This window comes from Canis lupus, chromosome X (genome assembly GCF_003254725.2).
Source record: "Canis lupus dingo isolate Sandy chromosome X, ASM325472v2, whole genome shotgun sequence".
Lineage (NCBI taxonomy): Eukaryota > Metazoa > Chordata > Mammalia > Carnivora > Canidae > Canis > Canis lupus.
Window position 1 is genome coordinate 103,018,833 of NC_064281.1, and position 9,608 is coordinate 103,028,440.

The 9,608-nt window shown below is 42.0% G+C and overlaps 1 pseudogene; it reads right to left on the minus strand.

Moving 5' to 3' along the window:
• Positions 1-4,472: 4,472 nt before the first annotated feature.
• On the minus strand, positions 4,473-6,245 carry LOC112649183 (histidine--tRNA ligase, cytoplasmic-like; annotated as a pseudogene).
• Between the last annotated feature and the right edge of the window lie 3,363 nt (positions 6,246-9,608).

Here is a 9,608-nt window from a genome sequence, read left to right on the forward strand (position 1 = left end):
CCCTCCAAACTTCTTCTTATGATTTAGTTCTAGTTTCAAAGCATTATGGTCTGAAAATATGCAGGGGACGATCCCAATCTTTTGGTATCAGTTAAGACCTGATTTGTGACCCAGTATGTGGTCTATTCTGGAGAAAGTTCCATGTGCACTTGAGAAGAATGTGTATTCAGTTGCATTTTAATGTAAAATTCTGTATATATCTGTGAAATCCATCTTGTCCAGTGTATCATTTTAAGCTCTTGTTTCTTTGGAATGTTATGTTTAGAATATCTGTTGATTGTAGAAAGCACTGTGCTCAAGTCACCAGGTATAATAGTATTATTATCTAAGTATGTCTTAACTTTGGTTATTAATTGATTGATATACTTGGCAGCTCTCATATTTGAGGCATACCTATTCATGATTGTTAGGTGCTCTTGGTGGATAGATCCTTTTAGTATGATTTAGTGTCCCTCTTCATCTCTTAATACAGTCTTTGGGATAAACTTTAATTTTTCTGATATGAGGATGTTTACCCCTGCTTTCTTTTGAGGACCATTTGAATGGTAAATGGTTCTTCAACCTTTTATTTTCAGACTATAGGTGTTCTTACATTTAAAATGAGTCTCTTGATGACAGCAAATAGATGGGTCTTCCTTTTTTATCCAGTCTGAAACCCTGCACCTTTTGATGGGGTCATTAAGCCCATTCACATTCAGAGTTACTATTGAAAAATATGAATTTAGTGTCACCATGATACCTATTCAGTTCCTGTTTATGTGGATTGTTTCCTTAGACTTTCTCTTTCTTTAACAGAGTCCCCCTTAATATTTCTTGCAGAGCTGGTTTGGTGGTCACATATTCTCTCAGTTTCTGCCTATCTTGGAAGCTCTTTATTGTCCTTCTATTCTGAATGAGAGCCTTGCTGGATAAAGTACTCTTGGCTGCATGTTCTTCTCATTTAGGACCCTGAACATATCCTGCCAGCCCTTTCTGGCCTGCCAGATCTCTGTGGAGAGGTCTGCTGTTAACCTAATACTTCTCCCCATAAAGTTTAGGGATCTCTTGTCTCTTGCTACTTTAAGGATCTTCTCTTTATCTTTGGAATTTGCAAGTTTCACTATTAAATGTCAAGGTGTTGAGTGGTTTTTATTGGTTTTACGGGGGATCTCTCTATCTCCTGGATCTGAATGCCTGTTTCCCTTCCCATGATAGGGAAGTTCTCAGCTATGATTTGTTCAAATACACTTTCTGGTCCTCTGTCCCTTTTGGCGCCCTCAGGAACCCCAAAAACGTAGATATTTTCCTTCTGAGGCTGTCACTTATTTCCTTTAACCTATCCTCATGATCTTTTAATTGTTTTTCTCTTTTTCTCCTCAGTTTACCTCCTTGCCATCAACCTGTCTTCTATGTCACTCACTCATTCTTCTACCTCGTTAACCCTCGTCATTAGGAGCTCCAGTTTGGATTGCATCTCATTTAATTGATTTTTAATTTCTGTCTGATTAGATCTAAATTCTACAGTCATGAAGTCTCTTGAATCCTTTATGCTTTTTTCTAGAGCCACCAGTAGCTTTATAATTGTGCTTCTGAATTGGCTTTCTGACATTGAACTGTAATCCAGATTTTGTAACTCTGTGGGAGAGAGGACTGTTTCTGATTCTTTCTTTTGTGGTGAGTTTTTTCTTCTAGTCATTTTGCTCAGTGCAGAGTGACCAAAAACAAGTTGTACTGGAAAAAGGAGAAAAAGAGTGAAAGAAAAGGGGGGGCGGGACAAACAGAACACAAAAAACAAGGGTGAGTATCCTCCTATTCTATATAATGTAAGTCCCTTGACTTCCCCTGGAACTTTCCAGTGCTGATTGGTCAAGAACTTGCTCTTTTCCTGTCCGTCTAGCTGGTCTTCTGGGGGAGGGGCCTGCTGTGCTGATTCTAGCTGGTCTTCTGGGGGAGGAGCCTGCTGTGCTGATTCTCAGGTGTGTGCACCTGGGGGAGCTGGCCAGCTCCCTGCCAGGTGCATGGCTCAGTGTGATCTGTTTATCCTGTGAGGCTCCTGCTAAGTCCCAGGTACAAGGTGGCACCAAGAGGAACAACAACAGTGGCGGTGGCCAGCTCTCCAGCTCTGGAGTCAGCTCCCGCAGTAACTACTGCAGCTCCCAGTCTGCAGGGCCCTGGATGCCCTGGAGGTGGGAGGTGCCGATCTGTCCAGCATCGGGGCCACCAAAGGTAGGAGCGTCCTTGCTGCCCTGTGTCCTCCCGGCCTCCGCCTGTCCTGGGGGCAGCGCAGGGTATTGGGGTGTGTCCTCCAGAGCCCTTGGCTCTGGGGCTTGCACTGACGGAATCCCAGTCCCGGGGCAGGCAGGCCCCTCTGAGCGGAGCCGCCACCTGAGCTGCTCCAGAGGCCCCACTGGGCGAGTGCTCCAGCCCTTTCCAGTGCTCGGCTGGTGGTGTGGGTGCTCTCCCCTAGGGCACAGTTCCTCTGTTAGTGCCCCCTGGGAACTTGGGGACTCCACTGCCCCTCCTGGGGTCCTGCCCGAGTTCCCTGTGAGCGCCTTTCCATTGGGAAGATTGGTAAAGTTCCTGCTCCTCCGGGACTGGGCTTTCCTGTCCTGGGGGCTCTCGCTGCCCAGCCGTAACCCAGCTCATCTCAGGGCCCCTCCCCCTTGGATGCTTTTTTATTTATTTTTTTCCATCTTCCTACCTTGATAGAAGCTGGAACTCTTCTCACTGTAGCATTCCAGCTGTTCTCTCTTTAAATCTCAGGCCAAATTCGTAGGTCTTCAGGATGATTTGAAAGCTATCTAGGTAAGTTGGTGGGGACAGGTGACTTGGGGACCCTACTCTTCTGCCATCTTGGTCCGCCTCCTCTCCAAGGAATCTTTTATGATAAAAACCCACCTAACTCCGCCTACTGAATTACTCTACTTTGCATTCTATTATTTGCCTTTGTTAAGTTGTTGCCTTGTAAACACTACTTTGGTATTCAGAGTTGTCATTGTGCAAGCGTGAGGTCTCCCTAACAGATTTGTGGGTTCCATATAGCTGTATCTAAGTATTGTCTAGAATACCTGGGCTTTATGTGTTCTAAATTTTACTTTATTACATTTCCTTTCACAGACACAACAATCTAATATTATGAAGAAGCATAAAAGCTAAAAATTGGCCAAATATGGCTCATGCACCAAATATAGCATGCTGAATAGTAAATGTGACACCATCTGCTATGATTCTCTGTAATGATAGTAGCTAAGTGGTTAAACTTTGATGCTCCCATATATCCCTCCTGACCTCCCTTTAGCAATCATATGTCTTAAAGTCTCTGTTATGTAATTGCCAACAAAACCTTAATAAAGCTGATAATTGGATGGAGCAGGAATGCTATTCGTAATCTAGCCCTTGCTCTTCCACTCCTCTTAGTGTTTCCTTTTTTTCCTTGCTGCTAGAGATGTTTGTGGGGGATGGAGAGAAAAAGGCAAAAGGGGATTTACTGAATCCTCGAGCATTCTCTGCCAACTGGATGAGTGGGAAGAGATATATGGGCTGCTTCTCTCACTTCATTCCCTCTTCCCTAATCCTGAAGAAAAATTTTCATACTGCCTCCTTCTCCCATTAGTGAAACAATGAATAAATGGATAGTCTGGTTGTCCATCTTCTTTTAAGAGATTTCCAATGACCAATGAAGGTATAAACAGAGATTGGTTCTGATTTAGTTGACAAGCTGATAATTGTTTCTAGTGTTTTTCAAAAACTTTTATCAAGCAGATTACTTAAAGCTATACTTGATCTTTTTCTTCCCTTTCTCCTGTTTCCTCATCTCAAACAGAAGCCTATTTCTACAACCACCTCCAGATGACCCTAAGACACTCTTTTGTAATAAACTTCCTACCCACATATATAACATAGGTGAAATTATTAAGCAGAATGTAATTCTACTGTCACGAAATCTAAGTGGGAAATTTGGAAACTTCATGAATTATACATCAAAACACATATACAAAACCCACTGTGTTCATGGAGAAGAAATTGTACTATTCCTACTACCTACCTTCTAGTCATATACAATCAAATTTCCACCACAATACATATAAATGCACTCAATTAGAAATCACAGAATTGTGAAATTTCAGCCTGGAAATTGAATATACAGATAATTTAGTCTAACCCCTTCATTTTTAGAGGATAAAACTACTATCCAGATAGAAGGCTTTCCAAAGGTCACTCAGGTAGTTGAGAATTGAAGCGAGACCAAAACAATGGTAATGTTTGTGATCTTCTGTGTCAAAACCAAAAAAATATGCAAACAAGAATTTAAGAGTATATGGATCCATCCTCCAGATGAGGAAGCATCAATCTTTTTTTTTTTCCAGTGGTTGAGTCATTTTATTGGACTTTTAAGGATTGGTTGTGGGGAGCATTCCCTCCATCTGGTTAGGGTCCTGCATAGGGGGTCCTACAGTGGAGACCAACTTAGGCTCTATCCCTGGAGCACAGACTCAGCCCCCAGGATCTCCTATGGAAAAATGGTGTAATACCTAGCCATTTTTGCCTGTGATTACCAGTAAAGTATTCATAATAAAAAGTCTCTGTTCTGACTACTGTGGAGGTCTTCCTGCTGGAAAAGAAGTGTACAAAGCTGTTGGAAGTACATATGCAGAGTCTTGTTTTAGCCACAAATAGTGCCAGGCCCACTTTCCCCTGATAGTTTGCTCAACTGAGCAGATGCAAAGGGGCTGGCTTGTTCTCCTTTTGATTTCTTCCACAAGGTCTTCTCTTGGGACGTCCACCTCTTCCCTGCTGGCCACTGATCGGAGCTTGATGACCCCATCTTTGAGCTCCTGCTCACCAATGATGGCCACCAGTGGGATGCCTGCCTCCTCACAGTATTGCAACTGGTTCTGCAACTTTGCGTTCTTCTTATAGAGCAGCTCTGCCTTGATCCCAGCATTCCAGAGCTCTGAGACAAGCTTTAGTCTCTCCTCCAGCAGCTTTTTCTGTGCAGATGCCGCAAGCACTTGTGTCTCTGTGGTCCGTACTTTCTCCTCCGTAGCCTCTAGCCTCTGCTCCACAATGGAAAAGATCCGCTCCACCCCAATGCTGAGCCCCACGCATGGCACCTTGCATCCTTTAGGGTCGAACATGCCCACCAGCCCATCATAGCGTCCTTCAGCAGCCACATTGCCCACACCCAGGGGCTCTTCCCCTGCCTACCCTGGGGTTTGTAGCAGCACCGCCTCATAGATCACCCCAGTATACTAGTCTAGCCCTCAAACGAGGCTTAGGTCAAAGGAGATCTTGTCAGCAATGCTAAACAGGGTCAAGTATTCAAACAGTAGTTTTAGGTCTCCCAGGCCCTCCAAGGCCTGTTTGTTTTGGGACAGTTCAGGATCCTGGAGCAGCTGTTCCACTAGGGATATCCCACCATGCTGCTGGATGTAGTCCCCAATGTGGTCGGGCACTTTGGTTGCGAGGCCCTTCTCTCCCACCATCTCATTCTTTACTTCCTCCCAGGACACTTGTCCAACTTGTCCACTGAGGAGCAGATGGTACGGAACTTGCTATCAGGAACACAACAGATGGCAAACATCCCATCTAGGATGTGCCTATCATTTACCTTGACCAGGAAGTCGCCTATCTGAAGGGATCTCAGGATCTCACTCATGATCTCCAGGCACTCTGCATCAGTGATCATGGGGTCAAATTGTCCGGCAATGTCAAAGTAACACTGATAGAATTCCCGATACTGGCCTCGGGTCATGGCTGGGTTATCGCACCAATATACTTTGGCTATGTGGTAGGGTTTAATGTTGGTCAGTTTATTCATTGCCAAATATCGAGCAAAAGGAACAGTGAGGTCATAGCAAAGGGACAATAGCTCTCCACCCTGGTCCTTCAGATCATAGATAAGCTTAGAGTCTTCTCCATACTTTCCAGTCAGTGTTTCCTTTAGTTCGAACACAGGTGTATCAGTTATTTCTGCACCATGACGCTTGAAGCAGCTGATGATTACATCAAACACCTTCTCTCGAACGGCCATCTGCTGGGGACTGTAGTCTCTTGTACCCTTGGGGGTTTTGAGCACAAACTTCTGTTTCCTTTCATCAGGGCCCAGCTGCGCCTTCAATTTCAGTAGTTTTGCTACCTCCTCCTCGATCTGCTCAGTGCTGGCCTTCTGCTGCTTGAGGCCCTGCACGCACTCTCCCTGAAGTCGAGCTCTTCCAATGCTGCACGTTCTGCCATATTGCGGCCAACTGACGCTGAGGGCTGTCTAGACCGGCTGTGGTGGCCGCAGCCTCAGCTCGGATCCATCAATCTTTTCATAGCAAAGATGACCCTATTCATCATGTCTGAACCTCTCTGCTCTTTTCTGTGCTGCTTTGGTGCTATTGTCAATTCCCAGGGCACTTCCCTTCCCCTGCCTCTGAACAGCCCCCATGAATGAATGATTCCTGAATGCATTTGCTATGACGTTTGCAAAAGCAGCCCCTCAGAGAAAAGGTCAGTGTCAGTGTACTGTTTCCAAATATGCCCCTTAAAAAAACAAAACAGAACAGACATTACAATACTAAATACCAATTGCTTAAAGACTTACAAGCTCCTCTAGAAAAGTCCAAGGCTCCTGAAAAAATGTAAAATCCAATGCAAGTTCTCATGTAATTTACTAAATTTGATGAAGAATCACAAAATGGGAATAAAGAGACACTATTTTACTACTGGCCCGGGATTCTATCTGCAAGAGGATTACACAACTCCTCATTCCCCAGTATTCTCAGCCATTTCTCTAGTCAGGCAGACCCCACACATACTCTTGGTCACTAGAAATAGGAATACAGGTCTCTAGGGATCCTCCAAACAAAGAAGTGGAGCCAAAAGGGAAAGGGATACTCAATGATATTCATTTTGCCTAGTATTTTTGATATTAATCCTTCCCTGGTAATTGTCAGTCTGCTCTGAACTCTGAATTTTCCACAACACAAAATCATGCTTGCTGCTTCCCCTAGATGCTGCTGCTGAACATCATTAATCAGGTGGTACACACAAAGATCTTCATAGTTATACCCAATCTGCTACCTTCTACAACCTTTTCCTGTACTACAGCTACACCATACAATTCCAAGTTACTACACACATCATGTACTTTGAGGACTCACACTTTTCTTCTCTATATCTTTACAATAGTGCTTCAAATTGCTTTTTATTCTCCAAGACTCATTTAAAAAGTAATTTTCTCTTTTAAGTCTTCCATGACAACTATTGCCAACCCAAATTAATTGTTCTATAAATAATTTCTATTCTATGAATTCAATCATTCATAAATGTTTGAGTACCAACTACTTGTCAGGCACTTCACTAAGCATTGGAAATATAGAAGATAGACATGGTCCCTATCCTCATAGAATTTAGAGTATAATAGGAGGGACAAGTAGTTCCAATAAATACTTTTTATAGGGGAAGTATGGGTGGATATGGAATGTCACTGCAAGGAACTGACATGGACTTGAGAGATCAGAGAAAGTCTGAATAAAAAGCATTTAAATTGAGACTTGAGTTAGTAATATGAGTTAACCACATGTAAAGGGTATTACCTTCCAGACAAGGAATATGAGCATATAAAAAATGAGACAAGAAAGAACTTGGAGTTTTCAAGGAATTGAAAGAAGAGCACAACATGGAAATTCAGAAGAAGGCCAAGCATTGTATGATACATTAATAATTCTGGACCTTATGCTTTATTCTCCACAGGGGGATACATGCTAAGATGGGTTGGGCTTATGCTAATGTTAACATTTGTACAGAACTGAATAAAGTGGCTCTCTGAGAAAAAAACAAATTCTGGGTCTTAAGGTAAGAGGAATAAGAAGTCACTAAAAAATATTAGCCTGGGACTGTTTGGAGGGAACAAATTAGATACAGACACATGTTAATGGCCTAGAATAGGGTGGTGAAGAGAAGGAGATACATTTGAGTGATATTTAAGATCAGTAATCTATAGGACTTAAATAATGGTATCTTAAGGAAGAAAAAGATGGGAGGTTTCAAAATGACAAAAATTAATAAAATTAATAATGCTACATTTTATTTAAGTAAGGAATAATAGAGGAGGGTCAAAAATGGTTTCAGATAGTGGGGTGGGTAGACAATGAGTTTGGTTTTGAAAACACTGTATTTAAGGTGCTTATGAGATATATAAGTGAATATAACAAATAGGTGCATGGTTCTAGAACTCAGAAGAGAGAGTTGAAGATAAGAATCAGAATCATCAGCATAAAGATGGTAATTGAAGTCATGAAAGTGGCAATTTTATTTTAGGGAGAGAGTAGAATGAGCAAAGAAAAATTCTATGAAATCACAACAAACATTTAAATGTTATATGGAGAAGCCACAAAAGGAGATGGAGAAAGAATGGCCAGAGAAATAAAAGGAAAACCAGAGGAATAAGGTTCTCAAAAATCAAAGGAAAGAAAGTACATCAAGAAAGAAGGCAATCATCTGAGGTGAATGCTGTTGAGTTGCCAAAAAGCATGAATTTAGCAGCACAAGTGTCATTGTAACCTTATCAAGAGCTATTTTAGTGGAGTTGTGTGGGGCAGAAGACAGATTGGAGTGGGTCAAGGTGAAGAGATGAAGACAAAAATGTAGACAATTCAAGAAATGTGTGTTTAATGGTAGTAGCAATATTGTTCTGTAACTGAGAAAGCTGAGAGATCCGATGGGGGGGGAGAGGGGTTCACTTGTTTGAACTTAGGAGACTACAATATGTTAAAAAGCTGAAAAAAGAATCCAGTAGAGAAGGACTGGTTGAAGATATATGAAAGAAATCAACCAATGGCATAAATCTTCTGGGAAGGCAAAAGGGAAGGGATCTGGAATATAGATGAAGAGATTGACTTCTATTTAAAGGAAGGATAGCCCTTCATGATAACATTAAGAAAAAGAGTAGTTGAAATGTACATAGTCTCTAGGTTTGAAGGTAGACTTGCCTAGGCAGTGAGAATTCTGCTGGGATTCAGGAGAGGGAATATGACAGGAGAAAAGTTTGAGAAGATCATTTTTGGCCAATTTCCCAAAATGCCTTCTTTTTCTAGAGATCTCCCATGATTACTAGGAGATAGAGTAGTGCAGTAGTTCAGAAAATGAGAGCAAGAGCAAGAGTTTCTGGTAAGAATCATGGCTCTACCATCAACTAGTTGTATGACCTTATGTAAATCATTTTTTTCAGTTTCCTCATCTGTGAAAAAGGGGATCATATTTTTACCTCCTTCAATTTTATTATAAAAATTGAGTTAAGGGGCACCTGGGTGGCTCTGTCAGTTAAGCATCCAACTCTTGGTTTCAGGAGAGATTATGATCTCAGAGTCATGAGTTCAGGCCCCATGTGGGGCTCAGTGCTTAGCGTGGAGTCTGCTTGAGATTCTTTCTCTTCTTTTCCTTCTGCCCCATCCCCTAACTCATGCTCGCTCACTCTCTCTCTCATAAATAAATAAATAAATAAATAAATAAATAAATAAATAAAATCTTTTCACAAATCAATTGAGGTAATATATATGAGGGGCTTAGAACAGTGCCTGACAAATAATAAACACTCTAGTGTTGCTTTCATTATTACTCCTCTCCAAATATCACCTGGGTCA